Source organism: Pteropus medius, unplaced genomic scaffold, assembly GCF_902729225.1.
Source record: "Pteropus medius unplaced genomic scaffold, Ma_sr-lr_union100, whole genome shotgun sequence".
Taxonomy (NCBI): Eukaryota; Metazoa; Chordata; class Mammalia; order Chiroptera; family Pteropodidae; genus Pteropus; species Pteropus medius.
The window spans coordinates 510,990-537,106 of record NW_024355206.1 but is presented as its reverse complement, the minus strand read 5'-3'; the positions used below and the strand labels follow the sequence as shown (position 1 = coordinate 537,106).

Below are 26,117 nucleotides of genomic sequence, written 5' to 3'. Positions count from 1 at the left end.
AATCTGGTCCCTTGCCTTTTCCAGTTACTCAAGGCTACCTGCTTGTGGCCCCTAACCAGCAGCTTAGCATTTTCCAATTCCTCTGATCCTCCTGCCTTTTTTTAGGTTTTGCAGATCCTTGTGATAACAATGGGTCCACTCAGATAACTCAGGGTAGCCTTCCCACTTCAAGATCCGTAACTCAGTCACATCTGCAAGTCCCTTTTGCTGCATCAAAGGACAGAGTCAGGGTTTCAGGGATTAGGATGTGGACATCGTTGGGAAGCCATTATTCATCATACCGCAATTATCCTTCCTGAGAGAAGGCATACCCGTTCAGGAAAACTTTGGGTGATGGTCAGCAGCCACCTTTGTTATACCCAAGCTTAACATTGGTTCATTTTGGAAGTTGCTACTCCCTATCTGCTGAGGTGAGGGGGAGGGTATCATTACCCGCTGTGAAACTCAAGAGAACTAAGGGTCACAAAGGCTGAGTGGTTTTCTGGGGTTGGAACCTCCTCTGTCCAGCAACCCTGACATTTTCATTAAACCATGCTTCCTTTCCAATCCACTGAGTGGATAGGGATACTGAGACTTCTTTATGTTAAGATAAATAAGTTGAGAACTATAAGAAGGAATATAGTTTCCCAACCAGGTGGTGGAAATGTAAAAAGAAGGCGTACAGGTATAGATTTTCACGTGGTGTGCCAGAGTCACACTGTCTGCTGCAGAAGCTAACATTCCTTGGTCACTGGTGTCACTCTGCATTTGGCTTTATCATAAAACATAATCAACAAATCAGGTTACAAACCACCTTAAGAAGGAAGTACGAAAATATCTTATTTCAATAAGTTGTTTATTCGTGCATTTATTCATTCGATCTTTTATTGCCCATTGAAGGCGGACCTTTTCTTTGGTAAGCGTTGCGGATAATATAAAGATGTTTAAGGCTTGTCTCTTGTTCGCACAGAGTTTACAGTTGAGCAGTTGAGTCTGGTCCTTTGTCCTATCAGACATATAGCATGGACTATGGAATAGAAAGAGTTGGAATCTAATGCTAGATCCATCAGTCACTAGCTGTGTGATGTTGGGCAAGTGGCTTAACCTCTCTGAGTTTGCCTTGGTTCCTCCTTCTATACAACGGGATAAAAACTGTATGTACCCCAGAGGGTCCTTGTGAGCACTGAATGAATGTCAAGCTTCCAGCTCTGGCTGGTCATGTGTGTGACAGATGCTCATAAGATGTTCTCTACCCTTTCTTTCCCTGGGTGCTTAGCTTTAGCTTTAAAGAAAAGTGTGGATGAGATGGGCTGAGGAGCGTGGGAGGTAAATTCAAGCATTTCTGGGATGTTCTAACTAACAGGCAGGCTGGAAACAGATCCACTTCGCCCTTTGTGCGGCCGATCGGAACAAGCTCGTTAGGCCGTGCCTTCCATTCGAGGTTGCCAGGAACACATTCTGTTCTCCAAGCCCACACGCCAGCAGCGCTGTCCAGCCGATCCTGTTACATCCTCTGGCAGAAAGACTCAGTAGGTGTTTAGAAAACAGATTGTCCGCACTGTCCTGATTTCGGGGAAAAAAACCTCTTGGATAAGAAAGAAAAGAAAGATTCCAGTATAACAGATATTCCAGTATATTCCTGTATAACAGACGTGGAACGGGCCCACGGACATCCCGGCGGCTGTTTGGGTGGGTGGGGAGCTGAGCTGCCAGTAGCGGGGTGACAGGGAAAGAAGAGCGAGGCATTTGGGCTAAGAGTTCTGGGCTCTGGCGCCATGCTTTCAGAGCCGGAGTGCAGGTTTTAACCCCTGCATATTGGGGTGCAGAAATAGTCCCGGGCATTCACCAGGATTTTTATGTTAACGCTTCCGAACTTAGCAGATTCAGGAGTAGTTCTTTGAGCTTTTCTTTTTCTCATCATAAGCCTTAAAATGGCATGTATTTTATGGACTGCGAGGAAACTTGGGAGGAGATAGTGAATAATGACATCTGCTCCTTTGCAGAGAAAAGCATCCCACAGGTATTCAAGCATATTTCATGAGGGGAAAAAGGAGCATATACCTGTGAACACTCATCTTTCACAGGTTCATCCCAAGGGCTCGAATCAAACCCGAGATTGGGCAGAAACTACATTCCCACCCTCTGGGGACAAATCCCATCACCAGCTCTGCTCTGTGTCTAGCAGAGATTGTCGGCCTCCTCCCAGGAGCTGTTTTCATCCTGTCCTACCAGTGAGTCATCCTCAGAGGCTGTTCTCCAAGAAGGTGGGATGGGAGAGCAGGAGGAGGTGTCAGAACGCAAAAGCTGTTCTGTTTTTTCCTTGAAAATTAACTTTGCAGCTTGTAAACGATGACTTTTCTGCATGATTCAGAACAAGTGAGTGGACCAGGTAGTGACCCAGGGTCTGGCAGCCCCACCCACCCACCAGCTGGTTGAATATAAGATCTCCGAGATCCCATGTGCAAGTCTCTTATCCTGTTGCTTTTTAACAGGGGTAAAATACAAAGCACAGTGACAGTGAATATGTGAGATCCTTGGGTCAAGTCATTTCACAGCTATTTAACATGCCTTAGGCTAGATACATGACATATGCAGAAATGAGTATATTGAGGGTATTCGCCTTCAAGATAGAGCGAAATAAAGACAGTCGTACCCCCTTGTCCGCGTGGGACATGTTCCAGGACCCCCAGTAGATGCCTAAAACTGCAAATGGTACCAAACCCTATGTTTTTTCCTATACATATATCCCTGCAGTAAAGTTTAATTCATAAATTAGGCAGAGTAAGAGATTAATAACAATAACTAATAAGGAAATAGAATGATTATAACAGTATACTGCTTTGGGACTATTATTAAATGAAACAGGGTCACTTGAACACAAGCACTGTGATGCTGTGACAGTTGATCCAATAACCGAGACGGCTACTGAGTAGTGGGCAGGGAGCGTCTACAGTGTGGAGATGCTGGACAGAGGGATGAGTCACATCCCCGGGGCACGCGAGATTTCATCATGCTACTCAGAATGGTGCACGAATCAAAACTTACAAATTGTTTATTTTGGGATTTGACTTAAAATGTTTTCAGACTAAGGTTGACTGCAGGTAACTGAAACTTCGGAGAGGGAACCTGCGGATGAGGGGGGACTGCTGCATACAGATGACCACTGCACATGGTAGAATGAAATGCAGGCTGTGGCAGAGGTGTGGATAGAATGCTGGCTGTGCCAAAGAAGGAGGACTGGATTGTCCAGAGTTTGAATTAGGGGAGGAAAGAGCATGGTGGCTGAGCCAAGTGAATGGCAAAGCCCGCAAAGGTGCCATACATTTCAGGAAAGCTTGGAACCAAGAGCCTGGAACCTGGCACGTGGTCTGAGTGCACAGATGCAGCTGCAGAGGTGGGCAGAACCCACATGGATGTAACATGTGGAGTGGTGTCCACTGTGATGAGCCTGGCATAGGTGATGACTGCCAGGGCGGTTTGGGGACCATTCTAGGGAGATTGGTAGGCAGCAGGGAGCCACCAAGTCTTCTTTGAAGGGGATTTTGCGGGGGATTGACTTGGTCTGTGGTTGGAGGCAGTGTGACTCTGTGGTTTTAGTCCTGGTCCCTGGTTGGAAGCTTAGCCCTGCTGCTTTTTAATTGTGTGCCATGAGAACGATTTTCCTCAGCCTCTGCTTTGTCATCTGTAAAATGGGGGCAGGAACGGAATCCACGTTGGGGTCTTGGGAGAGTCCAGTGGGATGAGCCATGTGGAATTCTTAGCTCAGTGGCTGGTAGTTGGCAGGCTCAGCAAAAGGAGTGCATATTAACAGCTATTCCAAGGAGATGGCTGTCCCCAGTGTTGAGTGATGGATAGAAGGGGAGGGACTGCAGGCCCGAGGCCACATGAGCAGCCGTCATGCCTTTACATTGGGGATGCCCGTGCCCGAACGTAGGCAGTCAGTGGTGGGGGGAGCGAAAGGAGGGGCCGACAGTGACTCAATGGTGAGGTCGAATGGCACGGACTTGGCCAGTATAGGGTCTGGGGCTGAGGAAGAAGGGAGCAGTCGGGCCGCCGAGGTTCTGAAATTCGGGCGCCTGGGAGGAAGAACAAGAGGAGTGCTGGAGGAGTGCTGACTTCCACGCTGGGCATTTCGAGGGCCAGTGGACGTTTGAGTGGGTGGGCTCCTGAGCTTATTACACATTCAGGGGCAAGGTCGGGATCTAGTTACGTGGTGATGGAGGAGTGGCCTTTGTCATCCAGGGAGAAACAAGTAGAGGCAGAACCATATGGTTCTTGTGCATAGAACCATAGAGAACTTACCCATTTAAAATGCAGGTGTGGGATAGAAAAACGGAATGAGAGAGAGAGAAGCAGCATCCAGGGAGAAGGAGGAGGGACAGCCAGGAGAGGGAGGGTGTCATGGACCCTAAGGAAGGAGAGATCTGGAGGCGTCCAGGAAGATGGGGACACACAAGAGGCATCCGAATGGTAATTAGGACATGAGGAGTGAGACTCGAGGATGTACTGCCAGCACAGCAGTGAGAACAAGAACCTTAGTGCTAGGCACAAAGAAATGAGTATGGGGCGTGTGTGGAGGACGAGGGCTCGTGAATCCTGACATCCTTTAAGATGTTTGATGGGGAGCAGAAGGAGAACATACAGATGGAGTAGAAAAGAGAGTCAACAGAGATGTTTTCAGATTGTGTGATATTTGAGCATTTTTACAGGGTAAAAAGGGACAGTGTGAGGAGAAAGAGCTCGAAGACGCAAAGGGAGGTGGTGGATGGAGCCAAGTTCAGCAGCAAATGGGAGAGGCGGGGCTGAGCACAGGGGATTAGCCTGAGAAATGGGCAGTGATGCTGCTGAGGCAGAGAGAGGAGGGGAATGGAGTGGGCGAAGATGGGAGACGGTTTGAGAGAAGGCTCCAGTATTCGCTGAACTGGGAGTGAGATCAGGAAGAGGGAAGGTTTTGGAAATGGGCTGGGATTCATGGAAAAGGTTTGGAGCAGCCCTCATGGGAAATAAAACTGGGTGGGAACTAGGGGCTTTGCAAACACTGACGAGGGGGAGTGGGGCTCAGTTAGTTAGAACATCCATACTGGAAGTTGAGCTGATGAGTGTGTGTGTGTGTGTATGATATATATATATATATTTTTTTACCATGCATGTTTGGCAGCCTCAGCGATGGGAAAAAACGAAAATGGGTTTATGCAGGACTGAAAATTGTGCTATCTGTGGTGCCTCATGGGCACTAGCCTCATTCTACTTAAGTCGGTGCATAGTAAGGAGTAGGTGACTACAGAGAATTCAGCATCTTTGTGTGCCAGACCTTGGGTGGGTGCATCACCCCCCATCAGCTCGTTTAGTACTGTAAGAACCCTGTGAGAGGGGCCACGCTATTATTCACATTTTGCAGGTGGAGAAACAGAGGGTCATAAAAATTAAGTGATTTGCATATGATGACACACAGAATAAATGGGGAAGGTGGACACAGACACCTGTGACTATGTAAGGACTAGGCTTTTTCTCCTGCACCCTGTGCATGCACCTTACAGTTGGTTTTAGGGCTGTATAGACATGAAAGGGCAGCATTTTTTGTTGGGTCAGATGCACCAGTGAGCAAGGGGCTTTGACTCGCATAAAAACAGTGACATTGAACTACCGCCCTCCTGTTCCATTACACTCAAGAAATATGTGTGGGAACTTTTTCTTCCTTTTTTATTTTGAGGCTGTCTGCTCAAATGCAAAGGAATTGACAAATTCTAATGATAGTCTATTTTGGAGAGAGTGTTAAATTATTCAGAGGCAGGCATAGAATGTCTCCAGCAGCCTGGACTTCCTGCTTGAACCTGCAGATGACAATTTGTGGAGACTTGTGAGGGTCTGCCTGGCCAGGAGGGCCAGGAAATGTGGCTTTCATCTGCTACCCAGGAGGCCAATGCTTGCTGGCTGGTGTCCAGAGCTTGCAACTTCAAACCCTCCTGTTTCCAGCCCCAGGGTGCAGGGTCCCTTGGCGCCATGGCAACCAGACCCAGGCTGGGGCTTCTTCGGGTTCCTCTCATTTGCCTCCATGTGGGTGTTGTTGGGCCTCTCAGGTGTGCAACCCACCAGACGATGGAACTGTGGCAGCACACCTCTATGGTGATCACTCCTGCAGTTCTGCCTTCCTCTGAGCTCCAGGAGCTCCCATGTGCATAGGGGCTTTTTGCAGGATGGTCTTAGAAGTGAGGCGTGCTGCAGTTTTTTTTAACATGGCGCTCCCCACATACCTCTCTGCCACTTTCTTTTCATCATTCGTCCTCTTCTCCTCGAGGAACTTCTCTGCCTTCTCTGATGAGGATGTTGCCACAAGAGGCCATTCAGGCTTGCTCTGGTTCTAGACCCTTCCTGTGGAAATACCCCGAGGGATGAACAGAGCAACAATGTAGCTGTCACATAGGATGATTATTTAATTTATTATGCAAACCAGGACACTTATGAGAGTGAAAATGGGGTGCTCTTTAATGGCGATGTCGGGACATCAAGCATAATTGGGCACATCTAGAGCAGTCTGGGAGGATGGCCACTCCAGAAAGAGCACGGGCTTCTGAATGAAGTGTTTTGCTTAACTTCAGTGACCCTCAGTTTTCTCATCTGTTAAACTGAAACCCACTTTTCATATTGGAGTAATCTGTACAATATTGTGCCAGGCACAATTCCTAGCACTAAGTATTAAATACATTTTAGCTCTTTTTCTTCTTTCTTTAAAAAACAAGCAAATCTAATAAAAACGACAGTGGCAACAAAAACCGTTCCACATCGAGAATCATATGTAGATGTCCAGCAGGTGGTCTGAACACCACCAATGTGCACCATGGCCCCGACACTGGCTTTCCTGCTAGTGCGAAGGCGGAGCATTGCTTTTTCAACCGTCTCCAGTGTTTCTGGTCTATGGAGTGTGGTTTTTCTCAACTTTTTTTTTTCATTGCTACCTCCCAAGGAAACATTTTAGATATTTTCCCCTTAATTGCTGACCCCTTCCCTCTCACCATGATATTTTAATACCATATATGTTTACGTTCTGTGGCACTTTGAGGAGCCACAAACCACTGTGATATCTAAGAATTCTCCCCCTCTTGCAGAGCCAATTTTGGGGCCCTCCAAGAAGTGATTTTCTCCTTTCGAGGTGACATCACTGCCTGAGAATGCATGGCACATAGCATGGTCATCTTTTATTCTTCCCACTCCATCTCGGATTCTCCCACGCATGGGGTGTGGCGCTTCTCACATGGCAGGAGGGGGTGGAAAACCATGATAATCAGTAAGAGCTGCCTTCTGTTCAGCATATGCTCCAAGCCACACTATCTCTAATCCTCACAGCAACCCGACAAGGAAAATTTTCTTTCATGGATGAGAAAATTCAGGCTCAGAGAGGCTAAGTCACCCACAGCCGTGTGGCTGTTGAGTCCCAGAAGTAGAGAATTTAAGACTATGGCTGTCGGATATGAACATTGAAACCACTGTGCCACACTCCCTCTTCTCTCATGAAGGCCAGGGAGGAGGTAATGGCGGAAGGAACACAGCATTAACTGAGTTCTTACTATGTGCTTAGAGCTCCCTCAGTAGCTTTATCTACTTGACCTCATTTAATTCTCACCTCTGTTCTGTGAAAGGGATGGGATGTCTCTAGTTTCAGAGACAAAAATGGATTTGCAGTGATTGTTTTGTTAAAGTTCACAGCCTGCAGTTCATGAAGGCTGGGTTATAACTGCTCGCTCCTAAACCGCCATCTGTACCCTTAAGAAACAGACTCCCAGGAGAAAGTGCTCTTAGCCTCTCTACCTTGCAAAAAGGTGAGAGCACCACAGTTGTAGCTCCCTCTCATGGCCAGTTTTTATGCACTCTCCCCCTCCCCCCCAACATACACACTGTGTTTTTTATTTGAGCAGAGAGGTGGGAGGGCACACAGATATGAAGAGAAATACAAACCACAACATTTTGACAACTTTGTAAATGTCACTACCTTCACAGACGCCTAGGGTTCTGGGAATCCCAGATAAAATTGCTGGTCCCGGATAGACCACACAGTGAGCTGTGTTCTCTGGAGGGAATTTAGGATGACATTCAGGCATTCAGGCAGTCATATGTGTATGGTGTGGCTTAGGTGTGAACCCCAGATCAGGAGGAAGAGAGTAGCCCAGACTCAGCAGGCGGTTGAGTGGTTTGATGCAGGGTTAATGTATCTGACAGCTTCAGAACATAAGGAGTCAGTTTGTGGGGTTAACTCTCTAGGGGCCTTTGGTATATTTGGGGAGAGAGAATCTTTATCTACGTATGCTGATCCCGGCCAGCAGAGCAGCAGATAGAGAACTGTGCAGTGGAATAAGGGATCTTGGGGGCAGCTGTCGGCAAGCCCCATATAGCTTTCATTTCCACCTTAGCCTGATTCGCTGAGCACAGACCTGACGGCCAGGTAGAACCAACCCTGGCTTCCACACCCTGGAGGAAGAAAAGCTCAGGCTTCAGTAGGCAGACCGCCTTTTTAGTTGTCATCATGTCTATCTCTCTAGGAGCAGGAATGGCTTCTTCCTTCCCTGGGGGAGGCGGGGGCGGTGACAGCCAGGGTTGGCTGGCTTTCCTGCGCCACTGAGAGGCATCTGGAGGCTGGCTCATGGGGATGCAGAGCTGGCAGTGATGAACCTGTGTGTGTGTGTGTGTGTGTGTGTGTGTGTGTGTAGCTTTGCCCGGAGAAGCGAGATGGCTCTGGGGAAAGGGGTGCTCATCCCTTTCTCCTGATCACAGGCTACGGACTAGGGGTGTGGCAGATTGAGAAAGTCAAATCTGCTTCTAAATGAAAAATCAGATCTTGTGCAGAAGACAATCTGCAGGCAAATCAAAAGTGCCTGTGTCTGGTTTTCGGGGAATGGAAGTCCCAACTCTTAAACCAATTATTGTAATGACTTGGGGAAGTCAGGAGTGCTTCTGCCAAGCTTCAGCTTCCCCAGCAGTAAAATGAGAGGCTGGGCCAGGCAACCCCCACATCTAACGGTCCTATCGATTTTAAGAATGGTTATATTGAAAACTTGAATTTGCTGGTGGGACACCCCTCCAAACTCCAGTTACTAATCACCCAAAATACTAATGAGTGTTTAAACCTATCTTTTATCAGAATCTAGCCTGCTCACCTTGAAAGTTGTGTAATTCTAAATGTGAGATCGAAGATCAGAGTAGCATTAAAGTGTTCACCACAAAGCTATTACTTATTTTTAATTATAATTAGTTTTTAACTTATTTTAAAACTTATTTAATTATTTATAAATAATAAGAACACTTACATTTGTCATATATAAATATATATCATATGAAATAGAACGTAAATATTACTTGCACATTTTCCCTTAGATTCAGAAATCTCACTCTAAATTTTAATTCCAAAAATATAGTGCTAAAATATGAAAAATATGAAACCCATAGATTCACAATGGTACTCAGAATGAAACACCTCATTGATCACTTTTGGAAGATGCTAGGGAACCAATTTCTTCTTCTGAAAACTGGTAAACAAGCAGAAAGGATCAGGTGTCGACCTTCTCTTTCCTATATAAACTGCATCTCAGGACAACCAAATAGTAGATATTGGCAAGTTTCTTTTCATAGAAGTCTAGCTACTAAATGAAGGCAGAGTGATAGAACTGGAATTTTGTAATCCTGAGTCGTTGGGTCCAGGCAGTACTCACCAATGGCTGTTAACATCGTGAAAAGGAAGGCAAGATTTATGTGCCTCTTGGTAGGAAGTCGTCGTGGGGAGAGAAGCAGCAGAAAAAACAGCCCAACCTGAATGTGATCAAGAGCAGCAGCTCCCAATAGAACTTTCTGTGGGGATAGAAATGTTCCCTATCTGCACAGTCACACATGGTAACCAGGAGGGGGTCTTGAGAACTTGAAATAAGGCTAGTGTGACTGAATAACTGAATTTTTAAACTGAAATTTAAAAATTAAACAGCCACGTGCGGCTAAGGAGTGGACTGGACAGCTATGAACTTACGGGAGACATGGGACAGAAGAACAGGTTAAATGACACCATGAGAATGCAAAACACACTCTGTAGGAAACCATATAGGACAAACTGTCTGCTTTCATCAATAAAAAAGATGTAATGAATAAAAAGATAATGTGAGGAATGTATAAATTATCAAAGACAAATGTTATAAAGCGTGGAGCTTATCTGAATCATGATTGAGCAAATAAACTGAAAAAATTATGAGACAATGACATTACAAAATTGTTCAATTTTTAGGTGTGATAACAGTATATTTATTCTTTCATTTTATTTTTTTGGATTTCTAACTTCTTTTGAAAAATGGAAAGATCTGACAACACCGGGCCACATTCCCACAGGCTACAGTTGACTTAAGGAAGGACTCCCCCTTTAGTTGTGACAGACACCCCGGTTTACACCCGAGTCTTCTGACACTCAGACAGCCTGATGGAGCCATCCCTCAGGTCACACCCAGCTCAGTTCATGAGTCCTGGCCCCTGAAAGGCCCTGGAGTTGGTGACCCCAGCTCCAGGTCAGCGGGTACATTTGGAAGGAGACTGCCAGAGACTACACAGATGCAGGGGCTGCCCCTCCACGAAGAGATCGGGAGTCCTGCCTGATGGCCAGAGCCCTTGTTGGTGGACAGCCCTTATGTGCCCCTCCTGGGCCACCAGAGATACCTGGCTGTAAGGTGCAGCAGAGGCAGGTGAGAAGGCAGACCTGGCCAACGGAAAGGCAGGACGCTGGCAGTGAAGTTGTCTCCATTTATTGTTGGTGAGGAAAATCCTCTCACATTAGTACAGTGTGATGTCGCTCCAGAGGTGCGCTGAGACAAGGGAGCCCTAATAATGCCCCAGAAATAGCTTACAGCAACGGCGCTTCAACCAAAAGTTGCTGTCCCTGGAGAAAAGGTGTTGTCCTTATTGGCTACTCTTCTCCCATAGCCATCCCAGTGGGGCGAGTGGACATCAGCCCTTTGGTGGGAAAGAAAGGACAACAAAGTGTGAGGAGACTGACTGGAAAACCGTGGCAAAACTGACCGCACACAGGAATGGGACCACCGTTCCCTCGCCCTGGGGACACGGGGGAAACTCAGAGAGGGATCAGGCTACAGTGTGTTAAAGAAGCAGGATTAGCAAGTATACTTATTATTTTAAAAAGAGTCCTATTCTTTTAGAGACACTGCTGATATATTTATGGATAAAATCATATGACGTCTGAGATTTAATTCAAAATAATCCAGTGTTCATATGTGTTAGGAGGGAAGGAGCGGAGAATTGGGTGGGGGAATAGATGAAATAATATTAGAATGAGTTGATAATTGTTGCAGCCGGTTTGTGGGTACATGAGAGTTTATTATATTATTTTCTCTACTCTTGAGCGTGTTCGAAATGTTTACAATGAAATGTGAAAAACAGAAAGAATTAAGGGAAACTTGCAAGGAACCGCTCCCTAACCCCAAATAACAACAGCCATAACAGTGGAAGCAACAAAAACATCATCGTTGAGCTGAAATCAGATCACTGGGGCAGTGGAGGATGTACAATTGGTACCCAAAAGGAAAGACGGGGTCCTCTGAGGGCTAGCACCATTGGCAACATTGGAATAGGGAGAGCAAGTCTGGGGCGAAAGGCAAGGCTGGGAAACTGGGATTCGGACTTCTTCGGTAAGCTGCAACCCCAGCTGAAGTGATCCCAGGTCTGTAGTTTCCCCTGACTCTCAGGGGGAAGCAAAAGCATATTCTTTTTAGAGGAGAGCATCCTCTCTTTAGGTATATGGGATTCCTACAGATTGCAATCAAGCAAATACGAACAAATATTAGGGTGAATGTAAAATTCGTCACCAAAACCAGAACACTTTTGAAGATGAAAAGGGATGCTAAAATAACTAACAGGTGTAAAACATTGCAAAAGGCATAACGCAGGATGTGCAGCCATGTGGTCCCCTGGCAGATGTGAGGGAGGAAGTTGCTCCTGGAGTTTGAGCCTGCATCTCATACCAGATCATCTGGAAGTGGGTCTCATGCTCTGTTTTAGTAGTTCTCAAAGTGTGGTCCTCAGACCACTGTTACATCAGTATCACTTGGAAATCTGTTAGAAATGCAAATTCTTGAGCCCTATTCTGGACCTAATTAATCAGAAACTCAGGGGTCAGGCCCAGCAAGCTGTTTTGAACAACAGTGATTCTGATGTACCAAGTTGGAGAACTAGTAGTGTACATTAACATTTTTAAACTGATACCCATCTGCTCTTAGCAGACATTCCATGAGTACTGCAATGCCAGTGATGTCTTCCTTAAAAGAAGAACGTTAAGATAAGAAGAAAGTTACATTTCCAAATAATGATCATTTTAATGGGACCAGGTAATTCTATAAATAAAATCTAATAAAAGGCATTCAGCAAATATCCATTAAGGAGGCTTTTAAAATAATATAAAAATGCCTTATAGTCTTTTATGTAAACATTTTCTCTCCCAAAGATCTGGTGGTTCTCCCACAGAAGCAGGACAAAAATATTACCTTCTCGAAAGAGGCTATAATTAGATATATGCCTCTCCTGTGAACCAGTTTGTGGAACTGTCCACTGAGTTAAGTTCTCAAACACTTTCGGCTGGAACTGGCCCTCAGTTAGCACTTGCTCATTTATGCCATTCCAGTCTGTTCTCTTCCAAAAACTGGAGAACATGGCTGATGTTCAGTTTCTCTTTTCCCACTGGGCTTCCTGCACTAACCAGACTAGGTTTGGGGCATGGACCAGATATTTCTGTGTCTTAAAACACCCCTTGCTGCCAAAGATGTGTGTGTGCTTTTCCTGAACAAGTTTCTGGTGTGACTCAGTGGCTGTTTATCACCTCTGTATTAAGCATCATAAGATGACCCCTTGTTAATTACAGCCTTGCTGAGAGTTGATAGACATGGAGAGAGATGCCTCTCAGCTTCCTTATGGCCGCAGGCATCAAACAGAAACCCATGCTACCTTAGACGAATATATGTTAACTGCTAAGATTCTCTACACTTCCGCTAACTTCTCTTAAAAATAGAGCTATCATTGTGATGGGAGCTGTAAGTGCTATGGGCATCAGGCATCAGGGTGGTACTCTAGTACCCAAAGGTAGTGTAGAATCAGTATTTCTTAAACCCCACTTCTGGAACTGGCTACACTATTTGGGGACATTTTAAAAAATAGCCTTTTTTTTTTTTTTTTGCACTCTGTTCCTCAAAGAATTTACGTCAGCAGGTCTGCATTGAGATCTGAGAAACTCTGATTTTGGAGGGTTTCTTAGGAGATTCTGATAGACAGCCAGAGTTTGAAACTACTGATGTGGAGTTAGACCCGTTCTAGCGAACGCCCCAAGTTTTTCCAGATGTTTTGCTGCTGCCGTCTAAGGTCTTCTGCAGGCTAGGGACGTGCTCTTCTTCAGGAAGACTCAACACTTTCTGAAGCATCTTTGCAGTTTGCCGTTCCACCCGAGACCCCATCCAGGTGAGGGGCGCATGCATCTAGGTACCCAGTCAGGAGCACAGACAGATCCCACACAGACAACGTAAGGCAAGGTGCTTCTACCAGAGGGACTGTAACATTCCTTCTAAAACTACTTAGTTCAGCTCTTACTGTAACCTAATTCACTACAAAACCATTTCTGACAAAAATAAAGTTTTTATTATATCCTTATTTTTTTCATAGCCTGCAGTTTGGACCTTTATACGGTTTTTTAGGTGAAAGCAACAAAAATATGCTGCCTCATAAGTGTGAATGAGTCTTCTCTTTCTCACATGTCAAATCAGGGCCAGTGGTTGGGAGTTCTCAGCAGTTAGTGCCATCTGAGGGCAGACTGGGTTGGCTTGCTTGTCTGGGAAGCATTCAGGCAAAGACCACAGGACCACTTGGCTGGGGTGTCGTGGACTTTCTGATTTGGAGGACAGGTTCCCAAATAGGGCTCTCTACCAGAATCACTTGGGGAAGGCATGATGAAAATCCAGATGTCTGGGTCTTGTTAGAGATCATTCAGTATGTCTGGGATGCCTCACAGGCCTTTCAGATATACCCCCAGATGATTTCAGAGCACACTTAGGTTTGATGACTATTTGAATAGGTTGCCATTAAAATCCCCTCTGTCACAAGGGTCTATGAATTGCAGGTTCTTTTATGGGAGGGTGAGTCATGATCTTCCCTGCCTTGTGTCTTTCAAAGCCCACTATTTTATTCATGTGGCAGTGACAACTGGTCAAACATTATTTATATTTCATTCTTGGAAAAGATAGAGTACTGAGCTGCTTTTAGAATATCTGATTGCAGATTCTCTTAGTAATGGAAAATGTTCTTTACCCTAGTAGTACTTGTTGATGAAGCTACCAGACCACACACATTGCACTTGAAAGAAGCTGGATAATGTTTATACACCTGCATGAACTAGCTAGAGGGATCAAGATGAAATTCTTAGTTGATATCATATATAAACACAGGACTGAGGTGGTTTGGGGAATGTAGTGTGCTTTACAGAGAAAATGAAAACTCCTTAGGAAATTTGGTGGTAAATGTACATTTTCTGGGTCATGGAGAATACACTGCTCAGTATCTTTCTAGTTCTTAGGTTGAAGTTTTCATGCATTTTTTAAAAAAGCATCAGCTCATTCTTTCCCAAATAGATGCTTGTGATAAATAATGAAAAAAATGTCGAATGCTGGGAATATGACAGACAGATTTTCCTTCCTCCTTGATAGAAGCCCTTCTTAACAATTGATGCACATGTCCTCTCTAGTGGCAAAGGGCCTTTCCTTAAGGGACGTGTAACATGGACAAGGTTGAGAGAGACTTTCTGAGGCCAGCTCCAAGATATTGACCACTTTTGCTTCTCAACAGAAGGGGTATCTTTCAGCATACAGAGGTGGTGCTTTTCTCCACTTTTCTCACTTTATTCTGTGAGGCTGAGCCTTCTTTGGCAGCTGGCCTGTTCCTCATTTTTTCACTAGGAAGGCTCTATAATTAACTCGAGCCTATTTCTGCTGTGTTAATTAATGTGTGCATACTGGAGGTGCTGTTTTCCCTTAAGGTGTGATGAAGAGAACTGGTGTTCATTGAAGTCACCTAGAGCTTCAGCAGATGTAGCCGTTGGCTTTGGGAAACATTTGCACTGAATAGCATGACACAACCAATTCTACTTAATAAGTCCAGGTCTAGAGTATAAAGAGTGGTCCCCAGACTCCTCTAGGCTCTCTGTGGGCCTTTAAGGTTGATGAGTAAAGCCAAAGAGATATGTCCACTGAAATCACTCACCTCATAGAGACTGTATGATCTTCGGCAAGTCACTTAATCAATCTGAGTCTTGTTCGCTCATTCATAAATAGCGCCCAGAATACCTCTTTTTGTCAGAATTAATTGAGGCAATATTTGAAAAACTTCTGACACGTATAACTCAATCATGAGCCTGCAAGTTGTCTGTGAGTGTTTATCCCATCAGACTGTAAGTTCCTTGGGAGCAGACTATGTCTTATTTGATTTGTGTCTCCAGTGCCGGGTAACTGTAGGAACTCATATTTATTCAAAGAATGAAAGCTGAATTGGTCTTTTTTGATTGTCACAACAGTGCAGTGACTAACGCTGGAGTGTGAACAAACTTTTCAGCCCCAAACTCTTAATATGTTTTTGTACCTAAAGGAGTTTGGATCCTTCTTTCAGACCTTCTCAACCTCCTTGACAGAGTATTGGGCTTGCCAGTCCACAAGAGCTACAGTGAGGATTGCACTGTCCCTTCTTGCATGGTTCTTCTGGTCTGAGAGTCTTCTGTAGCTCCCTGAGATGTGAGGTGGATGCAGAAGTTCTCAGAGATGTCAGTGGTCCAGCCTGCGCACTTAGTAGCCATCTTGCTTCCCAGAATGGTTATCATAGAGGGAGAGATGACATTCACATAACTTTACAGTATATTATTATAGTTTTTCCTATTTTATTATTAGTTATGGTTGTTAATTTCTCATTGCCCCTAATTTATAAGTTAAATTTTATCATAGGGATATATGTATAGGAAAAAAACAGTATATATGGAGTTATTATCATGGTTTCGGGCATCCCTGGGGATCTTAGAATGTGTACCCCTCAGATAAGAGGGGACTATTCTATACACTTTTACACTTCTTTTTGTGCGGACTTACATGCAGGCCAGTGGCAGAAAGTTTTTTTCTGATGCGGGAATAGTTCGCACTGACCTTCCCTCTCTCTGGCTCTGTTTCTGTCTCTCTGTCTCTGATTAGGTACATGCAGCAGGTGGTTGGTCCTCACAACAAGTCTGCTGACTTTGCAGATGAGAAAACTGGCTGAGAGAGGTTAAGTTCAAGGTTGTACAGCTGGCTAGCAGCAGAACCAGAATTTGGATCTCAGTCAGTCTGACTCTGACACTTGTGCTCTTAACTGTTGTGCTGTGAAAAGGCAGGGACCCATGGGAATCATGGTCTCTGGGTCTCTGGAGCTGGGCTTCCTGGGTTTTGAATCACGCTGTGTGACCTGGGGCAAGTGTCTAGACCTTTCTGTGCCTCAATTTCATCCCCTCTAAAATGGAACTAAGGCTAGGACTTAACTAACAGAGTTTTAAGATAATTAAGTTTTTATGTAAAGCATATAGTAAATAGAATAACTTACATTGCTTCTGAGCACTGAGAGTTTGGGCGTTCGGAGTTGGTAAGGGTCCCCAGCTGGCAGCATATATGGTCTTGAATGTCTGGGCCAGGCTGCCTTTCTGCCACTGCAGTAGCTCTGACAACAGCCTAGCCCTGTGCAATAGAGTACAATTGATGTCAGGCACTTTACACTCGCCTGGTCTGATGGTTTGGGTCGTGTGTCAACTTGGCAGCTAATTTTCTCAGAGCATTTGCTTGGAATGGGACTCAGAGGCTGTGTCTATAGTCATAAAACACACAGATCCAGTGAAGATGGCCATCATCTCTCCTTGGGATGCATATGGATTGCTGTGGCTTTCCTGAGAGCAATCTCTTGCTCTCATGAAAATTCTATGCTTAACCCCTACAGGCCAGTTTGGCTGTTTTATGCTCTTTCCTTATGGCATTTTGACAAAAATCTATGAATTAACAATGTTCCAGGGAGTGTTTTGAAGTTCTTGGCTGTTTAAGAATCTATCTTGCTCCTTGGATCAAAAACTGAGTTGACTGAAGATATCATTACCTCCTTGATCCACCCCCTCTCTGCGCCAGCTGCAGAATCATCTTTCCAAAAAAAAAAAAAATCCGATTATGTCACTCTTTTGCTTAAAAATCTTCAGTGATGAGGAAACTTTTGTGGGTGAAAGAAGTTTTGATGATTGCTATCGTGATGCTGGTTAAATATCAAATTCATCAAACTGTATGTTAACACTGATATTAAAATTGGTATGTACATTACACCCCAGTAAAATAAATCAGGAGCAGGGAAAAGACTGAATTCTCTCATTGGTCATTCGGAGCTGGGCACAAATGCCACAAATGTATGGAAGACACAGCTCAGCCTCTCCGGGTTGCACCGAGAAAACCAGTTCCCTCCCCTCACAGCATTTCTGTTCCCAGTGTCTTTTCCTTTTCTTCGTGTGGCACATGGGCTCTTCAGAACAGAGGGAAAGGAAGAGAGGCATAAGCAGGTAGGCGGGTCTGGAAATAAGATCCCCGAAGCTTCTATTCTGTGCCTCCTTCCTAGAGGTCTCCTGTCCCCTCTCCAACAGATAGGAGCAGGAGAGCAGGACAGTTAAGAGTTTGGACTCTGGAGACAGTCTGTCCCAGTTCTAGTCCATATTAGCTAGTATTGCTATCATTATTATTATTATTTATTATTATGATTGCCCACCAGATATCCTGAGAAGATTAAGGGCCCTCCTTGAAAGGGTTTTTTTTTTGTAGTGCAGAAGTGCAGGCAACCAACAAGGGAGCAAATCAATACCAAGATGATACTACATTACGAAAACTGCTGTGAAAGGAACAAAGCGAGTACTATGCACCATCCCATCCCACCTTCCTGATCTGCTCGTTAAATAATATTTACTAGATGAGATCCAGCATGCCGAAAGCTGCTGGCTCTCTCAGGCACTTTATACCTTGGCGGGGGAGCCCATGGAGGTGGTTTTAATTCAGGGGGAAATGGACTGTTACTGTAGCGATAATGGAAGAAAAGCTTTTTCTAAAATAGCTCTCCAAATGTGTGACATTGCTATGTAGCTCATTAAAAGATGGTTCAGGCCACTCCTGAAGAGTCAGTCTCTCAGCACAGAGCTACGCCAACTGGTGTCCCCCATGTAGGATTCAGCTTGAGTTGTAGACGCTGAGCAGAGTGAAGGTGAGCTCAGACCCGGCTTCTCTGTTTGAAGGTGGTGGAAACCTCCCCCATCCTGTAGTTCACAGAAGAGATGACGAGGGACGCTGGATTGCCTTGAAGTTCTTTGTGTTCATTGCATCAGAGAAGGGGAGAATAATGGTGAGATAGCATCTCTAAGAGCATGGATGTGCAGAGTCCTCTCTATCGGCATGTAGCTGTCGGGGAGGACATTTCAGACACGTGCATATATAGTGCGCTGTTCTGGCATGAATGAAGCAAGTCTGGAAAATAGTAACTTTCCAACAAAGTACTTGTGTCATCTAATGTAACATGGTCTGCGCCCCCTTTGACTTTGCTCCTACTAATAAATAAAATCAAACTTCTATATCACTGACACGTCACAAGCTGATCTATTGGGTGTTTTAAGCAAAGAGAACAAACATTTTTCATTTCTTAGTAAGTGGCAACATTTTATATGAACAGTCTAATTTGCTTTTCACCTTATCTCTGTGAGGTAGGCGATAATTATTTCCACTTGATAGATGAGGAAGCTAAATTTTAGAAAATTTAAGTCATTTGCCCAGGGTCATGTGGCTAGGAAATAGAGGTCAGGATTCAAAATCTCATCTTACTCCAGAGACCACCAATTTTCACTCATTGAATTACCTTCCTTGCTGATGACAAGCACCTGGGCAAGTTGCTTTCATGATCAAGTGTCTTTATTTAATGAGACTTTATGACAGGTATGTGCTAGGTTCTGGGGCTTCCGAGATAAACGAAACATACATTCAGATATCTCTCATGCATTATGAGTTTGCAATGTTGTGAGCATTAAGTACACTAGACACTTCAGATACTTGTTAAAGTATCTTCTTTAACAAGACCAGCAATTAAATAAGTCCTAATGATATTGCAGTTATTTATTTTTTTTGGCCCCAGGCAATTATTTAGCATGTTAATAAGCAAGTTGTGAAAATGACTTGTAGAAATGATGAGCAGATGAAAATGTCATCATTTTCAAAGGCCAGGAGGAAAATTCAATTTGCGTTCCATCCTGTCCTTGGCAGTCAGTTTCCTCCTCCTCTGTTTTCCTGTTAATCACAAGTGAGTGTGGATCGGGCTTCTTCACTTCTTTGATCTGTTTGCTCATTGATGATCATGCAGCTCTGGGCTTGGGGCTTTCATTTCCTTTGTCATCTTGACGAATGTCTGGATAATTACATAGCAAAATGACTATGAAGTTTAATAGAAGTGATTCACCAGTAGAATTTAGTCTATGAGGAAGGCTAGATGACAGCTTTCAAGCAAGGAAACAACTCACTATGGAGTCTACCAGGTTGTGTGGAAAGTTTTGGAGAAATATGCCTCAAAGTTTGACTCATAAGAAGTAAAAAATCTTAGGCTGGACATTAAAACTATGTAAGTGTCTGTATAAATAAGGCAAAAAAATTTTTCTGGTCAGTTGCTTTGATTCTCTACTGGGTATTTCAGTCGTTCACAACAGAAAATCAAATTTCAGTTTCTGGGTAATTCAAGTGGAGTCCAACTGTATTCCCCTGTATTTATCCAGGTAAAGTAATCCCATTTTTTATGTAATCAGGATTATTTGGTGATCATAGTTATTTGTTAGCTAATTTTCAGCCTTCAGTTCTTATCTCATAGGCCACCCCTTAGAGAAATCTTTCTTGAAGACTGGGTAAAGCCCTCGATAAGTTTCTCCAAATGATGACTTCTTCTTTGCTTTTATAGGATTACATATTTGTAAGAGCTCTCTTGCCTAGAATATGTATGCTATGAGGGCAGGGTACAGCAAGTCTCTCTAGCCTTGTCACAGTGCCTGGCACACAGTAGGTACTCAAGAGCTGTTGTTCAACAAGTAAACATGAAGCAGTAGCACAATGACAATTTTCTGTGACAGTTTCTGAACCTGACAGTTCTATGTTCTTTGAACCCGATTTGTGGTCAACTAATGTCTAGCAGAATTGTGGATTCCCGCCCCTCACAAATGGCATTTTTAAAGGTGGTAGGAACAAGAAAATTGAGAGGAAGTACTTAAAATGAAGGACCCAAAGATGTACACCTGTCTTCCACCATAAGAACAGGCAGTTTGGACTTGTTTACCCAGCTGTGACTCAGTGCTGACCCATCTTTAAATGCCCTCGTGGTCAGAGGCACATGTTTGAGACAGACTGGTTGGGTCTACAGAAGCCCAATGACTGGCCTCCAGGGGAATCAAGTTCATGAAGGTGGCCTGAATAGTATCATCAGCGCTATCATCATCAATGGAACTGTATTCAGGTTTATAATCTTATTTCATACTCTCGAAATGGAAACTTTTAGATTTTGAGTTTTTTGAGATAATCTATTCAGTTATTCATGTATGCATGCACTCAACCAATATTAATTGAGCACTTACTATGTGCCTCCTACAATGCAAGGCACTAAGTATAGCACCTAAACCAAAGCAGGTGCTCTATCCCATTGGTGGTTGAGTGGATGGTTGCATGTCTTGAGAGGTTTCTAAAAGGTAAGCACTTAAACCAATCTTTCCTTTAAGTTAATAATAGGAAAAACATCCTTCTTTTTTTGTACAAGCCTGTTTCCCCTACATCAATTTGTTTTGAAGTGTTAGTATGTTTTTAATTTGAATGCATTTTTTAAATCAGAAGGCCAGTGATAATGTGTTTCTAGAAAATCTTACATTTGAGATGTGTATTTCAAAATGAAAGTAGAAGGTATAGGATTCCAAGTGTTCATTTTTCTCTCCTTGTCTTTTAGACTTAAGGTTTTAAAAAGTGCCTATAATATAAATATACATATATGTGTCTGTCTGTCTATCTGTCTGTCTATCTATCTATCTATCTATCTATCTATCTATCTATCTATCTCTAGATACAGATCGTAGAGACATATAACCCATCTTAAACTAAAAATGGTTCTTGTTCTAAGAGACCAGATGCCATGAAGTTTCTCACATTACTTTACAAATAACCCAATACAGGTCCAACCATGACTCACATGGAAGAAGTGACAGGTGACAACCCCTTTACTCAGCAAAGTGACAGCCTCATGATGGTTGTCAGACTGATTATGCCATTTGTCCATTGTTTATCTAATCAGTTAATTGGGTTGAGTCATTATTTAAAGATAAGTAGCTGAAATAAAACTTAAAAAATGTCTTAGGGTAGTAAGAAGCTATGTTCTTTTTTATGTAAAAAAAAATGAAAGGAAGAAAACACTACCTAGCTTAGGAAAGTCCCTGATTCTATGGGATTCTTACTCTCAACATAGTGGGACTCTCTTGCGATGTCAGTTCTAACCAAGGTATGGCTTGGTGAGAATTTGAATGGATCATCACATAATGAGATTTTACTATTGAAGGAAGAGGGGCTGCACATGGAATTCTTTTTTGTTCATTTTATTAGGTTGAGCTATATGCAAATTTTTTTTATGAAACTTTCAAGCAATTTATTCCATTGTGTATACAGAAGTATAATTTTGTAGTTAAGAACATGGGCTCTGAGTCACGTTTCCTGGTTCGTACCTGGCACCACCATTGATTTGCGACATGTCCTTAGGCAAGTCATTTAATTTCTTAGAGCTTTCGTCTTCTCGTGTGAAAAATGGCTATGGTAGTGGTTCCCGCCTCCAAGGATTAGAAAATGCTTGTAAAATGCTCAGCACAATGCTTGGCACCTAGTAACTTTTCAGTAAACGCTACCTGTTAGTACCTGGGCATCACAAGTGATGCCAGATACTCTGAGATTTTATGAATAGGTGCCACTAATTTCTTGGGGAAGATTTTGGCTTTGGTAATGCTCTCTAAAATGTCCCTTTTTCTTAGAGTATTCTCCAAGGTCTTTCTACTGGGGCCTATACTGACTTCTGATTCATCACTCCAGGACTTCCTGTTCCCCAAATTCTTTCTTCTTTAGCTTGTTTTTTTCCATTGCTTGTCAGCTGCTTCTTTCTTTGTGAGCTTGAAAAGTGCCAACTCATGACTTATCTGTTATTTCAAAGCCATATGGTTCATTTTATCATTGGCATCCAACTTATCTCTCTGACCTTCACCACTTTATTCAGAATTCAGGCAGTCAGAAGCAATTGCCTTTCATCTCCTCAGATGTTTGCTGAAAAACTCAAGTCAAAATGTCACCATAGTGTCTTAAGATTTCTCAGACTATTTTGCACAAGTGTATACAAGAGAACAGACATATATATTTGGCCTATTAATGTTAATATAATAAAGTTATTATGAATCTTCTACAATTAAGATAAATATTTATAAAAGTTAATTTCATTTTAAAAAAGATATAATATTGGAATTTACTCTGTCCTGTCACTAGAGCTTTCTTCTGAAACGGATGTTCTGTACATCTAGTTGAATATCAACTAAAAGATATTTAAGAAGAAAAATTGACCTCTTTAAAATCAAATTTTTTTCGATTTCTAATTTACAAAGATGTGCAGCACATTTCTTTTTTTTCTTTTATTTTTTAGTCTGTTTGGATCTGTTTGGAATTTTGCACATAGTTCTTTCAACATAATATGGATGGTGCTTTCCTTCCTTCTAATTAAATAGTCAGTGGGCACTACTTAACCTCTAAGGTATGCATGCGGCTCTCTCCTTCACACTGATGAGAAGTGTCTTGATCTTATCATATGGAAATAAATGGAACGGAACTGAGACGTTTCCTCATACTCCTAGGTCAGTGTCCTTTGAGGTTTCCTGGAGAAAATAGTACTGAACATTTTCAAAGATCAAATCACTGAACCAGAAAAGTGATACAAAGGTGATTAGAATGATGATAATGGCTAGCATCTGTTGGCCCCTTACTCTGTGCTGAGTAACTCACTCAACACTCACAATACTTTACAAGACAGATCTGAGGGAAAGCTCAGGAAGATTAAGGAACTTGCCCACACTCGTTGCCACTATGCCACTCTATGAGGCTGACAAGTGTTTAATGATCGATTTGTCCTGACACCCTAAGGCAGGGTGACCAGACCCTTCCTCAGATAGACTCCTGCCTGCCGAGGCTGTCCCTGATCCCAGCTCCTTCTCTCCTCTATCATATATTATAAACAGGAGGTTATTAAGGAAGGATTATTACACTATAGGATTTTTTTTTTTTCTGAACAAGAATGCGAGTTTTGGCATAGAATTATCTGCTTACTTTCTTCTAACAAAATATGCCCTGGCCAATTCGGATATCTATTAGTGAGATGCAGAATGGAAGAAGGCTGAGACCAATTTTTTTTTACACCCAAAGCTAGTAACCACCAGGCCCAGGTGACCTATTTGGCGGCTCACTGTCATAAACGTGTTTTCTTTTGCGTAAATAGAACTAATGATACACCACCGAGCAAAAAGCATTTGTAAAGCATGTCATCGTGGAGCAGCATGATAAATAGAAAAAGCATTATACGTGGAGTTGGTCAAGGCTAGTTTCAAAGTCCGGCTCCACAATTCATTTGACTTTTCTAAGACTTGGTTTTATAATTTTTAAGAGGAAGTAATCCCACCTACCAGCAGAGTTATTGAACAAGTTGTAGAAATGTGAAAAGATCCTAGATGCTCGAAGAACTTTAAAAAATAAGAGAAGACAAGTCTTTCTTAGGCAATTAATTTGGAAGCATGACATAACAACCAAATACACAAAACAGATTTATATTGGGAGCTTGTTTATCTTTTAAAAGGACACTTGTTTTTTTGCACTAGAAAGAAATGATTGTTTGAGCATGCTCCTTTCTTATAATGAGTGCAGAAGAAGGCCTGAGTCATGCACAAGGCATATTTTTAAGAAAAACTGGCAGGCGTTAACATTTCCCAGCCATCCATCCCTGGATTCATGAACACTGCATTAAAGAAAAACACAGGCATTACATTTTGTGGCATATTGTTGGAGGTGAAAAATTTATCTGGTGTGACTGCTTGAAGAAACATTTCTCCATACTTGCAAGTGAATTCTTATTTCTTGATAGATTTATCACATGGGTGCAATGAACTCTTTAATGCTCTTAAATGTTCCTCAGTAAGAGGAAGAGATAGATTTCAGAGTCTTATGTTTGATCAATAACTTTTTACTTGACAGCAGTCTAGGAGAGCATTGCCGGCTCCCCAGCTTGCCCACCAGCTTGCCCACCAGCATCAAAAAACAGCAGATAAAAAGGTCACTGTCCAATGTTCTGAAAGCTACCACTGCTTATAAAATAAGTGACCTCGAGTTTATTTTCCGGAAGGCATTTAAAAATACTTCACAGTATTTAAAGTAGACTTCGTGTGGCTTGTAGGATAGCATCTGTCAAATGCTGCTTTGATGCCTAGAAAAATTGTGATAATCTTGAAATAATTTGATTTTTTTTTACTGTGGCAATATATAAAAATATCTCTTTGTTGCAAAGATAAGTGGATTTGAACAATTTTTATTGCATGTAACTTATATGTAATTTAATATTTTTCTATGTTCATTTACTAGGAAGCAGCACTTGGGATTTGTGGTTTTTCTTCCTTACAAAACATTGACTTTTTGTTTTAAGTGTGGTGTTTTGATGCTTAGAGCTTTTGAAGAAGAACTGACCCACATAATCGAAAGTTAAGCTAACTTTGATTCATTATATTTGGATTTAGTTTAAAACTACAATGCAATAAAAATAAAAATAAAATAATAAAGTTATCTTGTTCTTTGCTATATGTTTTTGGTAACATGTTTATCTATAAACATAAATACGGGAGTGCTTTGTTTTTCATGAGTTCCAAGTATCTTCAACTTTCTATTTTTGTCTTTCTCTCAGAGACAGAATATTTCTTATTTTTCAGACACATGATGCTGATTTCTAATTTTACTGCTTTATGATCAGAAACTAATATATATGAGGCTTCTATTGTAGACTGGTACATTGTAAAGTTTTGCAAATATTTTATATGTATCAACACATTTATTAACATAACCTTTTTTAGTTCTTTTACAATATGGCTATTTTTACCTGCTTTATTTTTTTTTTCTGAGAAGAAAGCATTAAAATCTCTGCTACAATAGTTGACTTACCTACTTCTCTATAGCTCTATCAATGGTGTTTCTTATATTTGATACTATATTATTTAGAGCATTATGTTCATGACTATTATGGTTTTTTGACCTAGTGTTTTTTTCTATGATTATATATCATACATCTTTATTTTCATGATAATTTTTACCTTAAATGCTATTTAGTCTGATATTAAGATTGTTACTCTGAATTTCTTTTGGTTCATATGATTTTATTCCTTTATTTTCAACTGACAAAGACTACTTCCTTGACCAAACTTTTGTCAAGCTTCTCTTAACATTCTTCTTGACTAGACCTTGACCTCGGCCTGCTAGTCTTTGTAATGACTTCTTGAGTGTAGTGTTTTTATTATATGGTCTGAGGTCAGTCTTAGAAGTGACATCTGACCTCTCTGAACTTCAAGAACCTCATCTGTAAAATGACAAAATATCAAGACATAGTTCACGATGGATGTGAGAACTTTATAGTAAAGTCGCGTATGAGAACATGTTGACATTCTTGATATATTCATGGAGAAGAGGACAGTCACTGAGGCACTCCTATAATGGCTCTAAAATTTTTGAGAAAATTCCTTCTTTTACAAAAGGATGGGAAGAAAAGGGGAGAGCAGGTGATATTTTCTTCTCTTTCACAAGGTCAGGGAATGCGCTGCAATTCTTTCCATTTTTAAAAGTCACAGACAGCTTTTTCTTGCTGTGGACAGATTAATGACTTTTGGCAGCTTCTTTTTAAGAGACGGGCCTTAGGGACCAGAATGTGATTCCTAGCTTGAAACCAAGCTGTGTTGTTTTTCCAGAGACATA

General features: G+C 42.4%; 1 protein-coding gene across 3 annotated transcripts in view; it reads left to right on the top strand.

Annotated features, from left to right (window-relative positions):
* Positions 1–26,117, top strand: part of SV2B (synaptic vesicle glycoprotein 2B) — a 106,117-nt gene that overhangs the window by 16,880 nt on the left and 63,120 nt on the right. The window lies entirely within an intron of this gene.